We start from the raw sequence: 22,510 nt of genomic DNA on the forward strand, positions 1-22,510 counted from the left end.
TCATTAATAGATTTTTGTGGCCATCTTGAAAAAAAAACACACTTTCCGGGGTCCAATTATGGTTCACTATTGATTTGTAATAATGTACCTTCTAGCCTAAAAGGATCAGTTAAAATACCTTTTGTAGCATTTTTTGGGGGTTGATAGGGTATTTTTCATTTATTGACCCGACTAATTGTATACATTGTAACAATCAGCATTTATTTCGTTAACATGAATGCGCCAAGTCTTTAAAAAAACTATTTTAAAACGCGCTTTTGGATACATACAGCCTTAAAGGTTAACCAAAACCAGATATTCTAGGTTCCAATTTCAAACACACTGAGGCAACTGGAATTAATGTTCCTCAGTATTGTTTCCACGACATTCTTTTTATAAGGTGAGTGAAACTTGATACGTTTTAGTCGGAATGTAAATAAGCCGTGCTCTGTGAAAAGTTGATTTAATGTATGTGCGCGTAAAGTGTCGTCCCAAATTAGCCTGTGTAGTACGCACAGGATAATCAGGGACGACACTTTCCGCCTAAACTGGACTTTGCCTTTGAAGATACTTTATGTAAACAAAAAATACCCAAAAAACGCAAATTGTCGACCCTGATAAGCCGGTGCGGACGACCTTTTACGGACATGCATTAAACCCCCTTTTCACAGAGCACGGTTCAAATACTTTACTATGAAGCTTTAGCCAGTCCAACAATACAGCCTTTATAAGTAAGTTTCGATTATGTTTCACAGATAGATATAACTTACCCTGTTTAACAATATTTACATATGATGTGCACGATGAAATGTATATGCACTTGTCAAGTGCAAAAAAAGTTTGTTTATCTGTTCAAATATGTCCTACATATTGTTAGCACAATTACAAATACTTAACTGTTGCAGCGGACGAGTCCTATATTTAAACTACATTTACATTCCAGGGTAAAAAATAAAATTATACTTCTTAATATCATAATTGAAACCTTCTTAATTTTCTTGAGCACGCTCAACTCCGGGACATTTATTTGAAAAAAATTAACCTTAAAGGGATCTTTTCACGCTTTGGTAAATTGACAAAATTGAAAAAAGTTGTTTCAGATTCGCAAATTTTCGTTTTAGTTATGATATTTGTGAGGAAACAGTAATACTGAACATTTACCATGGTCTAGTATAGCCATTATATGCATATTTGACGATGTTAAAATCTAAAAATTATAAAGCGTTGCAACGCGAAACGATTGAATAATTTGGAGAGTTCTGTTTTTGTCGTTAAATTTTGTGAAACTACGAAGATTGCTTATATAAGGTATAAAATACTTCATGTGTATGTACTCGGCGGAATAGCTCAGTAGGCTAAAGCGTTTTTACTTCAGTACTCTGGCAGGACTCCAGGGGTCACTGGTTCGAAACCTGCTCCGGGCAATGTTCTTTTCCTTTTTTTAATTTTATTCTTGATTTTTTACTGGAGCTTTTACGATCCAATGTTTACATTTATCGATATAAAGCATTTAATGAATAAGTTAAAAAATGCCAAAATCTGTGAAAAGGCCCCTTTAAATAAACGTTCAACAATACGTGAACTATGAGTTTAGCATTCATGTTATAAATGCTGCATACAAGATAACACATTTTGAAAATATAATACCACATACGCCGTTGATGTGATCATTTTAACCTGCATTCTGTAGAGAGAATGTATGACCATAAAGTCAGCGGTGATACTGACGTAATGTTTGTCGTTTGTATTTCATTACCACATGAGTACTCATTTAAAAACTTTAACCAAAGTAAACAAACTCATCATAGAACCGCTTTCCTGAATCATTTGTAGACCTACCTCAAAAAATAATTCTATCATGCGTATCATTATTGCATTCAGGATGCAATCCGAATCATCAAACGCATTCGGTTTTTGCTTTTTTCTGTTCATCGCCACAAGGTACAGCATCTCCATCTCCATCTTTTTCTTACTGATCCACAGCATCGGCTCTGGGGAAGCTACAATGGCCTGACGTATCTTCGGCAATCTCAGAATTACCCTGGGACCCTCCGCCAGCATTTCCGTGATATCTGCTACCCATTTATGCTGCAGCACATCCCCCAAACCACAGGCCGCCATTAAATTTCTATCCGGAATCATGTAATATCGAAGTTGTTTAATCTCAATAGCAGTCCTAAGCTCTCTAAGCCCGTCGTGTAGCCAGTGAAGTAAGTTTCGTTCATGAAACTCTGTCTGTGGGGTGTTTTCTGCTTGCCATAATATGATATTTTTCAACACGTACGATGTTATTTCTTTATTTTTGGGTTTCATTATATCGTTGACAATCATTTAAAGAATAACATCAACTTTTGTTTGCGTATCATGAAGGTCGTTCACAAGTTGTGCCTCACCGGTGTTGAAACAAATCCTCCACTCTATGTGTTTATATTCACTGTGCCTAAATCCAACTGGGGTTACATAGGCTCCTAATGATACAACTTTCTTAACTATGTCGGGTGAAGGCCAATATCGTGGTCTCGCAGCCCATTTTTGTAAGATGCTGGGGTAGTGACAACGTAGTGCAACTACTTTATCGTGATGAACCATATCATATAATGACATCGGAATCGATGGTCCCGCTCGTTCGTGATACACCACCGGAAAACCCAATTCATGATATTTAGTCATTGCTGCCTGGCATTCATCAAGGAATAAACTACTACTTAATATAACGTTTCCATATCCATCATCACACAGAGCATTGGTAATTTCATCATAGCGTGCATTTGCTGGTCTCTCTTGTAACAGTATGCAATGACCTTGATATACGCGTGTATCCATTCTAAACACATCTATGTCCTCTGGTATGTTATGAAGATTGATACCAGCTTCCACACAGAGAACACCTTTAAACACGGCTAATTCGTCCATGTCACTTTCATGAAAGCTGGTCAACCCCTCTGCCTTGCTGCCAGCTGTGATTCTAGTGGATTTACTGGTTTCAGCATATCGTGCATTGAATATCCTATCATTTTCCTTATATTTCTCAATCCGCCACCGTCTGATCTCCTCGCTGTATCCCAGCCGGGAATTATACTGCAGATCTCCACGGACACACTTTCCACATAATTCTGAAAACAGAAAACCATAATCTTTAAGTCAATTTAAGATGCGCATTGTATTAATTTAAATATCGGCACACGAAAATCCACATATACCTGGAGTTTATTGAAATATAATTTTCGAACAATTACAGTTTTTTTCCTGAAACGATAGTAACGGAATTATAACTGGAATTTCGGTTATTGTAAATATGTTGATTAAACCTCTTAAGTTATTGCTTGAACATTAAATCCAAAGATAAACATAATTACTATCTACAACTAGCTATAACGAATTCTATTTTAAGAAAGATGATTGTTTTGTGGCAAGGAAAGAGTTGCGTACACGAACTGTAGAAATTATTCCATGGATACACATTCACAGCAAAATTTTAACGACAATTTTTCGCTTTTATTGACTTTTTTTTGTTTTAAAGAAAGTGTTGGTCCTCATTAGCGTGTACGATGACACTGTACACATACACGCTTAATGCATATAAACAGAAGTACGTTGATTAAAACTATTCTTTTCTTTTACTTGTCCAAACACTGTTTCTCTTTTACATTACGTTTATATTGTTTGATACGGTTATTGATCAATTTACATTCATATAAACAAACCATATTAAATCATTTTCACATAAAAAGAAAAAACAATCGTTTTCTTATGGAAAAAATAGTTTAGTTTATTAGATAATACAGTAGGCAATATGCCCATGAGTATACATGAAATATCAAATACAATAAGCAAAAACACAAAGTCACAGGTCATTCGAATCATAGACATCAAAAATACATCGGTACAATGTAAAGCAAAGTATTGGATATTTTATAAGACAATATACAGCAAGAGGCTGTGCATAAGTATATACAAAAGTCCTACCCTAATCATAATACGTATTATAAGTATTTCTTATTTCCCATGCTTTAAAAATAAACATAGCTAAATTTTTAACTATATTGCTATTTTGAGAGGTCAATAAATCTATAAACTTTAACATATTTGGTCTTACGTAATAACATGGTTTTAAATAAGCTTTTCTTACATCAGTATATAATGTACACTCCATAACAAAGTGGTATTCGTCTTCTAAGACATTGCATAGAGTACATTTTCTTTCTTCATAAGGAATAGCTATTGGTTTTTGCCATCTACCCGTTTCAACTTTAAGCTTATGTGCAGAGACTCTTAATCTAGAGAGAGCCATTCTGTACTTTGGGATATTTACATCACTTAAATAGGATTTAAGTTTAAAATCGGATATTAATATGTATGTTTTTGCTCTAGTTGATTCACTCAATTCGGTTTTCCAATTTTGTATAAACATGGATGTGCTTAGATAATGATTGATTTACCTATTTAGCATAGGATATTTTTCAGTAATTTAGACAATCCATACAAATAGCTCCTATACATGTACTTTGTTTAAAGAAAGATATCAGATAATATTGAACTCATACAGTTAGTTTCTTATCTTAGCAAACGCTTTGTTCTTAACAAATTCTTAATGATCTTTAGTAATTGATTGTCAACTGAGACATGCTATGACCAAACCAAAATATGAGAGTGAGGCAGGGGAAACAAGCAAACAATTTTATTAGAGATACATGTAAGACGTGACAAAATTTGACAGAATATATGACACATTTCAGAACTATAGGAAAATATGGGCAGCTTTTTATAAATATAGGATTTCTATCAAAAATATAGGATGTTTATAGGAAGATAAGAATCTGTTGACAGTCTGCTCCATAGACTGCTATGTAACAACTGTATAGACCGCAAAGTCTACAGACCGCTGTGTCTTTAGACCGCTGTGTCTGGAAACGCTTTAAGTCTGTGACTTACCCAAGAGTGACGACTGTACACGCTGCTGTGTCTGGGAACGCTTTCAGTCCCTGACTTACCCGATAGTGACGACTGTACAGGCTGCTGTGTCTGGGAACGCTTCCAGTCTCTGACTTACCCGAGACTAACGACTGTACAGGCTGCTGTGTCTGGGAACGCTTTCAGTCCCTGACTTACCCGAGAGTGACGACTGTGCAGGCTGCTGTGTCTGGAAACGCTTCCAGTCTCTGACTTACCCAATAATGACGACTGTACAGGCTAATGTGTCTAGAAACGCTTCAAGTTTCTGACTTACTGAAGAGTGACGACTGTACAGGCTGCTGTGTCTAGAAACGCTTCAAGTTTCTGACTTACCCAATAGTGACGACTGTACAGGCTGCTGTGTCTAGAAACGCTTCCAGTCTCTGACTTACCTAATAGTGACGACTGTACAGGCTGCTGTGTCTAGAAACGCTTCAAGTTTCTGACTTACCCAATAGTGACGACTGTACAGGCTGCTGTGTCTAGAAACGCTTCAAGTTTCTGACTTACCCAATAATGACGACTGTACAGGCTGCTGTGTCTAGAAACGCTTCAAGTTTCTGACTTACTGAAGAGTGACGACTGTACAGGCTGCTGTGTCTAGAAACGCTTCAAGTTTCTGACTTACCCAATAATGACGACTGTACAGGCTGCTGTGTCTAGAAACGCTTCAAGTTTCTGACTTACTGAAGAGTGACGACTGTACAGGCTGCTGTGTCTAGAAACGCTTCAAGTTTCTGACTTACCCACTAATGACGACTGTACAGGCTGCTGTGTCTAGAAACGCTTCAAGTTTCTGACTTACTGAAGAGGGACGACTGTACAGGCTGCTGTGTCTAGAAACGCTTCAAGTTTCTGACTTACCCAATAGTGACGACTGTACAGGCTGCTGTGTCTAAAAACGCTTCAGTCTCTGACTTACCCAATATTGACGACTGTACAGGCTGCTGTGTCTAGAAACGCTTCAAGTTTCTGACTTACTGAAGAGTGACAACTGTATAAGTTGCTGTGTGTGGAAACGCTTCAAGTCTCTGACTTACCGAAGAGGGACGACTGAACCGGCTGCTGGGTCTGGGAACGCTTCAAATCTCTGAATTACCCGAGAGTGACGACTGTACCAACTGCTGTGTCTGTGAATTCTTCCAGTCCCTGACTTACTCAAGAGTGACGACTGTACAATCTGCTATGTCTGGGAACGCGTCCAGTCTCTGACTTACTCAAGAGTGACGACTGTACAGGCTGCTGTGTCTGGGAACGCTTCCAGTCTCTGACTCACCCGAGAGCGACGACTGTACAGGCTGTTGTGTCTGGAGACGCTTCAAGTCTCTGACTTACCCATGAGTGACGACTGTACCGGCTGCTAAGTCTGGGAGCGCGTCCAGTCTCTGACTTTCCCGATAGTGACCACTGTACATGCTGCTGTGTCTGGGGACCATTTCAGTCTATGACTTACCTTAGAGTGACGACTGTACAGGTTGCTGCATCCAGTCTCTGACTCTGTACATCCGATGCCTCCTTCTGCCATGTATGGAATTCTGGCAGTAAATAGAAGATGTTATAACCAAAGACGCGATTAAATAAAAGATGTCACTTCGAAAGTTAATAATACACGTTTATATGTGTGTGTTAATTGAATGTTTTATCAGACTTTAAGTTTACATAACCTCGATTAAAACTTCACCTAACACGCTAAAACTGATCTATACGTTATAATGAATCAATATAGTCCTCGTCGTGTAAATGAAAGAGGTTAATAACTACTTACAGTGTCACTCTTTATATATAACAAAGTCTGACTTAGACAAATCAAAACATATTTCGCAAAACCAACCGGGCCTTCCCCTAGTTGCAATATCTTCCAGGTACTTATCGTACTCGTCGCTGTACATCTGTACTCATAAAAGCTCAAAACTAAAAACATTTAAGAAGAACTAGAATTTCCCATGGTGCTTTTCTTAGAAACATTTTTGAACTCGCATAGGCATGTTATGTGTATCAATCAATCGTTCTATACAGCTGTGGTAAGAACACGAATGACACTTGACACAAATTACATCCGCCTCAAATAAATAAAAGTGTTTATGAAACATCAATGTATGTCTTTATTAGGAAAGTTCAGTCGTTAAATAAACGAGAAATTGATCAAAGATATTGTTTCTAAAATAAATTTTAACAATGAAGTCCAAGCTTAATCACACGCCGAGATTAATTATTTTTATTATTATTATTAATTTACTATTTATATTTCAAGGGTGAAGAGAAATGAAGTATTTACGAAAGAAACCACAAGTGATCATACACTTGTCAGTGTTACTGACTAATGTCGTCTGCACGTCATCTCAATGACCTAAACAGTGAAACCAAGTGTAATAAAAACAATTCAAAAAGAAAAGTATGTATTGGGCGGACAAAGCAATGGATACTTACGCTTTTGACTCTTGGTATAGGAGATATGGAGGGGCAACGGCAGTCGAACTTTAAATTAAATTGACATCATTTTATCCTTAAAATACGACTACGACACGGATCTTAAGCCGACGTAACCGATTCAGGCCTTCTGCACACCGCCTCAATACCTTTAACAGGTGATGAAATGAATATGAAAATCTGTCAAACTGTTAAGATTTTGAGAAGGACAATAAAGTGATACAGACAGACTATCGCACGGACGGACGAATGACATTCTTATAACCCCCATTCCTTTCGGAGTGAAGAAATCAAATAAAGCGCATGACATTGATATCTTTGACAGTGGACTATCATTATCGCACAACTTATTGTAAAACAAAACATAGATATTCTCGGTGTTTGTTTTCACGTTCAGTCACACATTTTTAATTATGAAGCATGTACGCGTAGAATATCATGATTGCGATTGTAGTAAAATTTGCAGTACCAAGAATTGATGAATGGAAAGCCAAGGGTTTGTCGTTGTGCAATCATGCCAAGTGGACGGTTATGTCGAAATTCTAAGCATGCAGAGGTTTGTGGGCTCGCCTTCGCCTTTTGAATACCGTGTATACACTTATTGCACTTTTGTAGGCATCATTATTAGCGCATAATAATATACATTCATTTTCGCTTATTCCTAGCTCAACACTCGACAATATATCTTTAGTTGAAAGGCAAGAAAAAAGATCAGCTATTGATATATTGGTTTTTAATGTCAATTCTCGGTAAAATAAATCTATAATTATTTTTTGAATTTGACTTAAAATGCCATTAACATACCCATATATTTGATTATAAGGAAACGGTGCGAATACAGAATTAAGTTTAATGTAAGTTTCCCTCATTCTGCCTCATTCTAGACAATCATATGTGTGAATGTGCTTCATTCTTGACAATCATATATGTGAATGTGCTTCATTCTAGACAATCATTTTTGTGCATGTGCTTCATTCTAGACAATCCTTTTTGTGCATGTGCTTCATTCTAGACAATTATATGTGTGTATGTGCTTCATTCTAGAGAATCATATGTGTGAATGTGCTTCATTCTAGACAATCATTTTTGTGCATGTGCTTCATTCTAGACAATCATATGTGTGAATGTGCTTCATTCTAGACAATCATTTTTGTGCATGTGCTTCATTCTAGACAATCATATGTGTGAATGTGCTTCTTTATAGACAATCATATTTGTGAATGTGCTTCATTCTACACAATCATATGTGTGCTTGTGCTTCATTCTAGACAATCATATGTGTGAATGGGCTTCATTCTAGACAATCATATTTGTGTATGTGCTTCATTCTAGACAATCATATGTGTGTATGTGCTTCATTATAGACAATCATATGTGTGTATGTGCTTCATTCTAGACAATCATTTTTATGAATTTGCTTCATTCTAGACAACAATATGTGTATGTGCTTCATTCTAGACAACAATATGTGTATGTGCTTCATTCTAGACAATCATATTTGTGAATGTGCTTCATTCTAGACAACAATATGTGAATGTGCTTCATTCTAGACAATCATATTTGTGTATGTGCTTCATTCTAGACAATTATATGTGTGTATGTGCTTCATTATAGACAATCATATATGTGAATTTGCTTCATTATAGACAATCATATGTGTGCATGTTCTTCATTCTAGACAATCATATTTATGCATGTGCTTCATTCTAGACAATCATATGTGTGTATGTGCTTCATTATAGATAATCATATGTGTGAGTGTGCTTCATTTTAGACAATCATATGTGTGCATGTGCTTCATTCTATACAATCATATGTGTGTATGTGCTTCATTATAGACAATCATATGTGTGAATGTGCTTCATTCTATACAATCATATGTGTGAATGTGCTTCATTCTAGACAATCATATGTGTATGTGCTTCATTCTAGACAATCATATGTGTGTATGTGCTTCATTATAGACAATCATATGTGTGAATGTGCTTCATTCTAGACAATCATATGTGTATGTGCTTCATTCTATACAATCATATGTGTGTACGTGTTTCATTATAGACAATCATATGTGTGAATGTGCTTCATTCTAGACAATCATATGTGTGAATGTGCTTCATTCTAGACAATCATATTTATGCATGTGCTTCATTCTAGACAATCATATGTGTGCATGTGCTTCATTCTATACAATCATATGTGTGAATGTGCTTCATTCTAGACAATCATATGTGTGCATGTGCTTCATTATAGACAATCATATGTGTGCTTGTGCTTCATTCTAAACAATCATATGTGTGCTTGTGCTTCATTCTAGACAATCATATTTATGCATGTGCTTCATTCTAGACAATCATATGTGTGTATGTGCTTCATTATAGACAATCATATGTGTGAATTTGCTTCATTCTATACAATCATATGTGTGCATGACTTTATTCTAGACAATCATATTTATGCATGTGCTTCATTCTAGACAATCATATGTGTGTATGTGCTTCATTATAGACAATCATATTTATGCATGTGCTTCATTCTAGACAATCATATCTGTGTATGTGCTTCATTCTTGACAATCATATTTATGCATGTGCTTCATTCTATACAATCATATGTGTATGTGCTTCATTCTAGACAATCATATCTGTGTATGTGCTTCATTCTAGACAATCATATTTATGAATTTGCTTCATTCTAGACAACCATATGTGTATGTGCTTCATTCTAGACAATCATATTTGTGAATGTGCTTTATTTTAGACAATCATATATGTGCATGTGCTTCATTCTAGACATTCCCATAAGTTCTGTTTGTTTGACAAAAACATAATTTTGAGACAAAAGTGGTATGTGGGGGCCTCCATGGACACAGGTCTTGTTTATTTAATATATCCTATTGTTCTCTTACAAAGTTCGTACGTTCTATCAAGTCAAGTCTTCAGTCAATGCACTCAGGTGAACGCTTAAAGGCTATCACCTCTTTTTTGTGTTCAATGTTCTGCTTAGCATATATAATGTAAATCTCAATGTTTGCATTTCACGTTAAATTATTAATGTTTCTTTATCAAGCAAAGACGTTTGCTGCAAAGTAGCAAGTTAAAGACAGCTGTTATATCAAATATCCATTTTCTGAGTGAAATTTACATGAACATTGTTTTTACATTTTACAATCAAAATTTGTCAGTTCTAGTAAAAGCAGAACATATGGTATTTATTTCCAATGGTACTTTACAATTTAATTATGTTTCTTAAGTTATCTCCTCGCCGAAAGTCTCTCGCCTCTCCTCGGGAAAGTGTATTCTATTTTATGGGGCGACATTTCCTATGTTTGTAATTTGGACGGAAGGTTTATGATCAAACAATTATAAGCTCCTCTGATAAAAAAAATATATTCATGGTAAGCTAGTGTGGTCGGTCTACTTCTGGCGTCGTTTATGGTTTGTTGTCTGTTATACACGTTTAACAGTTTACCACTCTAAAGGCCACCTTTTAATTTCAATTTTGATCAAACTTGCTGAAAATGGTTATATTGACAATATCTGTGCCGAGTTGGTATGTAAGTCACATCCGTCTAAACGGTATGTCATCATATCAAATCATAGAAAACCGTGTTACCATTCTAGAGGCGACATTTATGAGTACTTGGTGAGCGGATCTGTGGATTACAGCGGATCCGGTTGATTCAGGGGTCACTTCTGTGATTTAAAAAAGGTGTACGTTGGGAAACGACCGATTCCGCGGCATATATCATAAGAAGCCCAAAACAATCCGATTTTAAAATATTACACTGATAGCACTATGCGCTTGCACAAGACTCGTGTTTGTAACGAGCGATATCATTGGCTGTATTATCCCGATCTTCCAATAAAAATCGGTCTCTGAAATTGTGTTGGTAATTTGTTTGCTTATCATTTTGCGAATTTGGTCGTTCTGAAGAAAATGTAAATAATTAAAAGAACAAAATACACTTAACAAATCTCGGTGATTGACAAATCATCCATTACAATTATGGGAATGGCTATAAACAACAGCGGATATAAATAAAAATGCAATCCCGAAACTGCATAAGTGCTGAACATATTGCGGAAGAAAACTGATTGAGCTGTACGGAATTCACTGTCAATGAATACTGTAAAATGTGCATCCTTAAACAGATACTATGTTAAGTAAGGGTTAAATACTTTGTGTACAATATCGTATAGTCGTCCTTCATACACGTTTTCAAATCATGCCCCTGGTTTTTACCACCAACGTCCCAGGTGTCACTGCGATTTATGTAGACTTATATTGTAAATGACTTAACGTATTCTTTGAAGCCACGACTAATTAAGTAAACTAATATATTAGATTTCTATAGAAATGTTCTCTGAAAACGCAAGCAATATGTGTAATATTTTGTATGTAACATTGTATAGTGGTAATTTACACAGTTTGTTCAGATCATGGCGCTTAGGACAAAACGGACAACGCCCCAGGTGTATTCTTTTTTATGTAGTTTTGTATAGTAGATACCTTTAAAAATCTATATTTCATAGTTGTCCTCTATCAAGCTTTGTTCAAATTAGCCATTTAAGGTCAAAACTGGCAACACCACAGAAATCACCAACAATTTATATTGATGTGTATTATATAGCTTTACGAAAATTCATACATAAAAAAGCAAGGATCAGGGGTTAAGGTTTTGGTTTGTAAAATCGTAGAGTGGTCCATTACATTGTTCAAGTCATGCCCCAAGGGTCATTTGATTTATAAAGACGTATATAGCAAATAATAAAATATATATTCTTCGTTGAAAACAAAAGGATCAAGGGTTAACAATTTAGTTTGTAACATTATATATTTTCTACTTAGTGCGTCCAAATCATCGTCAATGGTTCAAACGTGGCCACTCACTGATTTAAGGGTCAACTGATTTAGACGAATAAGGTAAAAACATTATTATCTGAAACCGCACGCCCAGACATGAGATGTTTCTTATAAATCATAAGATAGATGCCTGTGCAAAGTGATTTTTCAAATGAAGCCACTGGGTTTCCAATTCGCTAAGCTCCCCTGGTCACATGATGTATATAGACTTAAAGAGTAAACAACTTGTCTAGTTTTGTATTATATGAACTGTAAGAGTATATAACGAAAAGGCTTGTCATATTTAACTGGTTATTTTCAAGATTTCATAACTACCTTTGTTTTATCCTCGTTTAGGAAATTTGTTAAAGAAGAACATACAAAAATCGTTCGTGAATTCTCTCTATATCTGTTTTACGCTGTTTCGTTCTTATTACATGCACCAAGCATTCGTGGTAGTGATTGTTAGATTGAATAACGCCATGTGTCTGTACATTGTAAACCCTTACCGTAACCTTGACCTGTTTATTGTGAAACAACACTTAGCCACTCTTACAGTAGTTGATTCTGTCATTTTTCTCAATCACAAGTTGGATTCGTGGTATCTTGCTTTACAGCAGCGATTACTAATTGATGCCTTAAGCACATACTTAACAAACAATACCATCATGTGACTATGTACTTGAACAAGTATTGTTATTTTGTCACATGAATAATCATTTCTGGGTAAAGGGCTGTTTTCTATTATTATAACACTTTGAAATACTCGAAAACAATCACCACTGGATGTTTCTAAGAATGAGTTGTTGACTGACAATTATATATTAGTCATATTTTATAATAAACCTTGCATGTCTTATGTTCCGGTGCCCCATTATACCTCAAACACAATAAGTACTTGAGTATAACTGTATGCAAAATTGTTTTCATGATACTTCATTGCTTCGCATACCTCGCTAAAAGCAATGCATTCGGCCCTGCCTTATACCATTTGCTTGCATATTTATTTTGACATTCTCTGTTTGATGTTCGTTTAGATATGTATGATTCCACCTGCCTGTACAATGTTAACTAAGAGCTAGTTGTTCGTCTTCCACGTTCATAATGCACAACGACTTTAATATACTTGAACATTTGTTTATAAAGTCCACGTTTAATCCATTCATGTTCCCAATTACCCGTAGGCATTAACATGGTGACATTCTTGGATTTCCTTGAAAACTCCAAACACAGTATAGAATTCAATGTAATTAAAATAATATTTGCTTTGATTCCATTCTGAGTGGCTGATTGACAGATATATTGGATTGAGGAATTGTCGTCAAAATTGTGCAGTTAATCTACACAATTATTAATATATTAGGAAGTTTGTATTTCACCGATTTCAATAAGAAAAATATTTCGTTAACATGGGATTTTAAAACTAGTAATTGTTCAATCGATACAAACTTTCGGCTGAACATTGTGTTGTGGTCTTCAAGATACCTCATTTAATAATTTAACCTTCAGACTGGAGGATGATGTTTTGTAGATTGTGTTGAAGTGGTTCAATACATATACATGTAAGCGCACTTCAAGGCTAGTTACTACATATTAGTGTTCTTCGTAATATACATATTTTCGGCTGACTAGTCTATTCATAATGAACAGATTTTAACTGACACTGAGTGATTTATGAAGAACACTCTTAACTTAACAAGACCATTATATTGTGACTAGTTACATGGTTAAAGGAGGAATGTCATGATTTTGAAAACCCGTATAAGCCCTTTATTTATCGTTTTCGCACCTCACTTCGATTCAACGACCGAAGAATTAGCGAGAACGAATATAACACAGTCGCGAATTTTCACACATTCCGATCTACACACCATGTGTCTTAAACGGGTAGTGACGTAGGTTCGGCCCATGTTCAATCGCTCTCAATAACAAACCGGCATAATAGGTCTTTAGATGTGAAATTTCTTTCAATTGTAGTAAGAAAAATTGATGATAATATAATATGCTGGTGGTTTGTCACGAATTTTTTGTTGAACTGAACATGTCTCAATCGGAATTTATTGTTTGTCAGTCAATATTTTCAAGATGAACACCGTGTTGGGAATACGGTTTAGTAAAAACATAATTGTCTTATTCTGTTTTATGCGCATGCAGAAAACAAAGCACACTTTTACTTTAGGTGCGTGAAGTTGGCTCGCCGGTCGACGTTCGACATAAGTTCAACATTCAAATTACCGAATGTCGAGCTGGCTCGGCATTCCAGCTCGACATTCAGTTCGGCATTCGCATATAGTGTTGTATGTTTATTTTCGAATGTCGAGCTGGCTCGGCATTCCAGCTCGACATTCAGTTCGACATTCGGATATACTTTTGTACATTTTTTTTCAATGTTGAGCTGGCTCGGCATTCCAGCTCGACATTCAGTTCGACATTCGGATCAAATATTGTAAAATAATTTTTGTAAGACGAGCTGGCTCGGCATTACAGCTCGACATTCAGTTCGGCATTCGCATATAGTGTTGTATGCATATTTTAGAATGTCGAGCTGGCTCGGCATTCCAGCTCGACATTCAGTTCGGTATCCGCATACAGTGTTGTATGCTTATTTTTGTATGACGAGCTGGCTCGGCATTCCAGCTCGTCATTCAGTTCGACATTCGCATATAGTGTTGTACATTTTTTTTGAATGTCGAGCTGGCTCGGCATTCCAGCTCGACATTCAGTTCGACATTCGGATATAGTGTTGTACAATAATTTTTGAATGTCGAGCTGGCTCGACATTCCAGCTCGACATTCAGTTCGACATTCGGAAATAGTGTTGTACAATAATTTTGAATGACGAGCTGGCTCGGCATTCCAGCTCGTCATTCAGTTCGGCATTCGCTTACAGTGTTGTATGCTTATTTTTGAATGACGAGCTGGCTCGGCATTCCAGCTCGACATTCAGTTCGACATTCGGATATAGTGTTGTACAATAATTTTTGAATGACGAGCTGGCTCGGCATTCCAGCTCGGCATTCCAGCTCGACATTCAGTTCGACATTCAGAGATAGTGTTGAGCAATACTTTTTGGATGACGAGCTGGTTCGGCATTCCAGCTCGACATTCAGTTCGACATTCGCATATAGTGTTGTACATTTTTTTTTAATGTCGAGCAGATCGACATTCAGCTCGGCATTCGCATATAGTATTGTACAATAATTTTAAAATGTCGAGCTGATCGATGGACGACCAACCGATGACCGACGGACGGGAGAGGGATAACCGATGGACGACCGGCAGATGGTTAAGGGACGACCGGTGGACGACCGACGGACGGACATTCACAGACAATCGACGACCGATGGACGGTAAACAGTTGGACGAGGGACGACCGATGGACGACCGATCGACGAAGGACGATCGATGGACGACCGATGGACGACCGAAGGTTGGGCGAGGGACGACATATGACGAACGACTGATGGACGAGGGATAACCGATGTATGCAGACGGATAAGGGACGACCGATGAACAACCGACGGACGGACAAGGGCAAACAATGGACGACCGATGTACAGGCAACAGTTGGACGAGGGACGACCGATGGACGACCGATCGACGAGGGACGACCGATAGACGACCGACTGTTGGGCGAGGGACGACATATAACCAACGACTGTTGGACGAGGGATAACCGATGGACGACCGACAGACGGATAAGGGACGACCGATGGACAACCGACGGAAGGACAAGGGCAGTCAATGGACGACCGATGTACGGGCAACAGTTGGACGAAGGACGACCGATCGACGAGGGACGACCGATGGACGACCGACTGTTGGGCGAAGGACGACATATGGACGAACGACGGTTGGACGAGGGACGACCGATGACGACCGATAGTCGACCGTTGGACGACTGTTTGACGACCGATGCACGATCTATGGACGACCGACGATCATATTAATCACCAACATCAACATAACCATCAATATCATCATTGCCATTATTATCACCACTATTAGTATTATTATTATTATAATTATTACCATTTTTGATTTTTTTTGTCTATAGTTTGTTTACTAAATTGGCGAGGGACGACCGATGGACGGCCGACGGTTGGACGAGGGACGACCGATGGACGTCCGAAGGTTAGAAGAGGGCCGACATATGGAAGGCCGTCGGTTATCAATCGATCGGCCCTCGCCCAACAGTCGGCCGTCCATCGGTTGTCCATCGGTGGTCCATCGGTCGTCCACCGGTCGTCCCTCGTCCAACCGTCGTTCGTCCATATGACGTCCCTCTCCTAACCGTCCGTCGTCCATAGGTCGTCCATCGGTCGTCCAACAGTCGTCGAACGGTCGACCATCGGTCGTCAATCGGTCGTCCCTAGTCCAACCGTCGTTCGTCCATATATCGTCCCTCTCCTAACCGTCCGTCGTCCATAGGTCGTCCATCGGTCCTCCACGGTCGTCCAACGGTCGACTATCGGTCGTCCATCGGTCGTCCCTCGTCGATCGGTCATCCATCGGTCGTCTCTCGTCCAACTGTTGCCCGTACATCGGTCGTCCAGTGTCTGCCCTTGTCCGTCCGTCGGTTGTCCATCGGTCGTCCCTTATATGCCTGTCGGTCGCCCATCGGTTATCCCTCGTCCAACAGTCGTTCGTCATATGTCGTCTCTCGCCCAACCTTCGGTCGTCCATCGATCGTCCATCTTCGATCGGTCGTCCATCGGTCGTCCCTCGTCCAACTGTTTGCCGTCCATCGGTCGTCGATTGTCTGTCAATGTCCGTCCGTCGGTCGTCCACCGGTCGTCCCTTGTCCATCTGCCGGTCGTCCATCGGTTATCCCTCTCCTGTCCGTCGGTCATCGGTTGGTCGTCCATCGATCAGCTCGACATATAAAAATTATTGCACAATACTATATGCGAATGCCGAACTGAATGTCGATCTGGAATGCCGAGCCAGCTCGACATTCGAAAATATGCATACAACACTATATGCGCATGCCGAACTGAATGTCGAGCTGGAATGCCGAGCCAGCACGTCATTCAAAACTTATTGTACACCACTATCTCCGAATGTCGAACTGAATGTCGAGATGGAATGCCGAGCCAGCTCGTCATTCAAAAATTATTGTACAACACTATATCCGAATGTCGAACTGAATGTCGAGCTGGAATGCCGAGCCAGCTCGTCTTTCAAAAATTATTGTACAACACTTTATGCGAATGTCGAACTGAATGTCGAGCTGGAATGCCGAACCAGCTCGTCATTCAAAAAGTATTGTTCAACACTATCTCCGAATGTCGAACTGAATGTCGAGCTGGAATGCCGAGCCAGCTCGACATTCGAAAATAAGCAAACAACACTATAAGGGAATGCCGAACTGAATGTCGAGCTGGAATGCCGAGCCAGCTCGACATTAAAAAAAAAGCATACAACACTGTATGCGAATGCAGAACTGAATGTCGAGCTGAATGCCGTTCCAGCTCGACATTCGAAAATAAGCATACAACACTATATGCGAATGCCGAACTGAATGTCGAGCTGGAATGCCGAGCCAGCTCGACATTCAAAAATTATTGTACAATACTATATGCGAATGCCGAGCTGGTCATTTAAAAATTATTGTACAACACTATATCCGAATGTCGAACTGAATGTCGAGCTGGAATGCCGAGCCAGCTCGACATTCGAAAATAAGCATACAACACAGTATGCGAATGCCGAACTGAATGTCGAGCTGGAATGCCGTGCCAGCTCGACATTCAAAAATAAGCATACAACACTATTTGTGAATGCCGAACTGAATTTCGAGCTGGAATGCCGAGCCATATCGACATTAAAAAAAAATTGTACAATACATTCTCCGAATGTCGAACTGAATGTCGAGCTGGAATGCCGAGCCAGCGCGTCATTCAAAAATTATCGTACAACACTATATCCGAATGTCGAACTGAATGTCGAGCTGGAATGCCGTGCCAGCTCGTCATTCAAAAATTATTGTACAACACTTTCTCCGAATGTGGAACTGAATGTCGAGCTGGAATGCCGAGCCAGCTCGACATTCTAAAATAAGCATACAACACTATATGCGAATGCCGAACTGAATGTCGAGCTGGAATGCCGAGCCAGCTCGTCTTTCAAAAATTATTTTACAACACTTTATCCGAATGTCGAACAGAATTTCGAGCTGGAATGCCGAGCCAGCTCGACATTGAAAAAAATGTACAAAAGTATATCCGAATGTCGAACTGAATGTCGAGCTGGAAAGCCGAGCCAGCTCGTCATTCAAAAATTATTGTACAACACGTTCTCCGAATATCGAACTGAATGTCGAGCTGGAATGCCGAGCCAGCTCGTCATTTAAAAAGTATTGTACAACACTGTCTCCGAATGTCGAACTGAATGTCGAGCTGGAATGCCGAGCCAGCTCGTCATTCAAAAATTGTTGTACAACACTATATACGATTGTCGAACTGAATGTCGAGCTGGAATGCCGAACCAGCTCGTAATTCAAAAAGTTTTGTTCAACACTATCTCCGAATGTCGAACTGAATGTCGAGCTGGAATGACGAGCCAGCTCGACATTCGAAAGTACGCATACAACACTATATGCGAATGCCGAACTGAATGTCGAGCTGGAATGCCGAGCCAGCTCGACATTCGAAAATAAGCATACAACACTATTTGCGAATGCCGAACTGAATGTCGAGCTGGAATGCCGAGCCAGCTCGACATTCAAAAATTATTGTTTAACACTATATCCGAATGTCGAACTGAATGTCGAGCTGGAATGCCGAGCCAACTCGACATTCAAAAATAAGCATACAACACTATTTGCGAATGCTGAACTGAATGTCGAGCTGGAATGCCGAGCCAACTCGACATTCAAAAAAAATTGTACAACACTTTCTCCGAATGTCGAACTGAATGTCGAGCTGGAATGCCGAGCCAGCGCGTCATCCAAAAATTATTGTACAACACTATATCCGAATTTCGAACTGAATGTCCAGCTGGAATGCCGAGCCAGCTCGTCATTCAAAAATTATTGTACAACTCTCTCTCCGAATGTCGAACTGATTGTCGAGCTGGAATGCCGAGCCAGCTCATCATTCAAAAATTATTGTACAACATTATCTCCGAATGTCGAACTGAATGTCGAGCTGGAATGCCGAGCCAGCTCGACATTCGAAAATAAGCATACAACACTATATACGAATGTCGAACTGAATGACGAGCTGGAATGCCGAGCCGGCTCGTCATTCAAAAATTATTGTACAACAATATATCCCAATGTCGAACTGAATGTCGAGCAGGAATGCCGAGCCAGCCCGACATTCAAAAAAAATTGTACAACACTATATACGAATGTCGAACTGAATGGCGAGCTGGAATGCCGAGCCAGCTCGACATTCGAAAATAAGCATACAACACTATATGCGAATGCCGAACTGAATGTCGAGCTGTAATGCCGAACCAGCTGGACATTCGGTAATTTGAATGTTTAACTAATGTCGAACGGCGAGCCAACTTCACGCACCTTTTTACTTTTGATTTCGTTGATTGTAATTCTACAGTACTATCGCGTCAGATATGACGAACTGAATGTCGAGCTGTAATGCCGAACCAGCTGGACATTCGGTAATTTGAATGTTTAACTAATGTCGAACGTCGAACGGCGAGCCAACTTCACGCACCTTTTTACTTTTGATTTCGTTGATTGTAATTCTACAGTACTATCGCGTCAGATATGACTTCGTTGTACGGTTTATAAGTATCGACACAGAAATGATACTTGTAAGAATGTTTAATGGTTTTTTTAAAACTTCTAATCTTACTTCCGTTATAATAATGTGATGAAATCAAAACAAGGGCATGGTGTAGGAAAAGGGGCAGGGTGGGACCTTGGTGTAAAAGATTGCTGAATCCTTGTGTAAGACCCTAGTCTGTTGGCGATTAATGTATATGCTACAAAGATGATTTAATTGAGGGAGGTCTAATATGATCTGATACCACACTGTGTCTGCCATAATCAACTCGAGATATATCCGCTATAAAAGCACATTGCAACACCAAAATAACAATAAACTACATTACACCATATGTATAGAATACTACACATGCTAATAACTTGTGTCAATAAGAGATCTAACTTAACTGGTTGCCATGGATATTTGCGAAAGTTAAAAAAAAGAAAGCAATCATTCTCGTCCTGACCTTAAATTGAATCAATATAAATATGATAACTGGAAAAGTCAAATCTGTTAATTGTTAATGACATCAATACTAATTATGATGATTCATGCACACAACCCTTAGCATGTTATAATTTATTGTGAATAGTTTAATATAACATAATAAAGGGTGTGAGCAAACAATATATGTTATAACAATTTAATTATAATTCCTTTTCATACAGTCAGTTACTAGTCATTGAATTAAACAATACATTATTTAGGTTAAATATCAGTATAAGTAGGGGTTTGTGACACAATGTTTCACATTTTTGAAAAGTTTGGGACATTGTTTCACAAATACAGCGCCTTAAGTCTGCTGCATAAAAATAAGGAACAAAATCACGTGTTGTTAAGAAATATCAAGAATTCTCAAGAAGTTCAGTCCCTTGAAATATGCGTCCTTAAATATGTGATATAGGAGAAGTTTAACAAACAGATCATTTCTGATTTAAGCGCAGTAAAACCACATTCAAAGTGCACTTGTAAAAATGTTCAAAGCCATGTTTTCTGTATTGTTTATTTGGTATCAAGTGTGCATCATCAGCTTAATTACTCGACCAATGTAACAGTGCATATGACGCTAAAGTGCTTATTTAATCAGTTATGTGAATGGAGACGCAGTATCTTATAATAATTTTGCGTGTTGAGGACAAACAGGACGGATTGAACAATATCAATCGTGTCCGAATGAAAGTAGTATACTTTAGTGTTGTTTGGCATTTCAATGCATTATATTAATTCATCGGAACTCCAAACCGTTGGGTTTCACCGTAATACGCAAATTATCCTTTAGCTTTATATTATTTCTTTATCATAGTGTAAATTGTACTCATTAATTTCCCTCGGATGACTCAAATAACAAAACCAACACAGTTTGAAAGTTATGAGGATTCCAATAACAAAACCAACAAAATTTTAAAATGTGACGCCAACAAAGTCGGGGCCTTTAAGGATTTAACAACAATTAATGAAACCGATAGCTATGTAGATCTAGTTATAGTACATATCAAGTGAAGAAAACCGTTTGATTGCTTTACGTATACCGTTATTACTCTATGTGTTCGGACACTGGAATATAATTAATATTTTTCGTGTTCGAATATTAAGATACACCAATATTAAAAAAATACATGTGTCCAAACATAAAGAGGAAAAAAATACAGTTGTTCAAAAATTTAGAGGCTCACTAAAAATATTGCTTGGACGAATGTGTATAGCGTAAATTGTTCCAACGAATAATAGCACTTGCTTTTAAAATATCACGCCGTATAGTATAAATTAATTTAATATATGTTTCACGTTAAGCTGTTGGGTGAAACGGTGTACATAGTTATTTACAAAATTACGCAATTGTACTGGTTCATTGCCATAAGATATCTGTTTGCCAGGTTTTATGACCTCAATCCTGTCATAATAACACATGATCGAAGTGAAACCAGATAAACAAAACAGGGCAGAATTCTTGTAAAATAACCAAGTAAAATAAACTGTCCGAAATTTAGAGTAAATAATTATGGACCTGAACCGTTATTCCCGAAAATCTTAAGTCACGAAAAATAATTATTTTGGCTTAAAACGGGGCTGTCAGAACATTAAGATTGTCCGATTACTTAGAGTAATAACGGTACTCGGAATTTATGATAATGCCAAATAAACAATTTTCCTCATAGTAAAATTTGGAACAAGTTGAGTCAGAAACATAGTCATCAGGTTGAAGCTTAAGCAAAACTTGTAACCACTGAAGAAGCTACGTTAATTGCTTAATATCTTGATGAAATTCGGTATGAATGTTTATCATGATAATATCACAAAAAAGTTTAATCTAGGTAAAAAGGGTTCACTAATCCCAACTAAAGATCACAAACACTATACATGTCTTATGTCTGACCAGATTCTTATCAAACATAGTATGAATGTTATCTTTACCACATTTATGTTAATTTAATTCTGGGTTACATTAAGCCAAAACTAGATCATCAAACTATTTTAGCTATAACTTGAACTCAGATGAATGCTTTAGGATAATTGCGACTGTGTTGCTAACATTAACTTAAAATTTGTTTTCATACAACATTTGAAACATC

Source organism: Dreissena polymorpha, chromosome 11 (genome assembly GCF_020536995.1).
Source record: "Dreissena polymorpha isolate Duluth1 chromosome 11, UMN_Dpol_1.0, whole genome shotgun sequence".
Lineage (NCBI taxonomy): Eukaryota > Metazoa > Mollusca > Bivalvia > Myida > Dreissenidae > Dreissena > Dreissena polymorpha.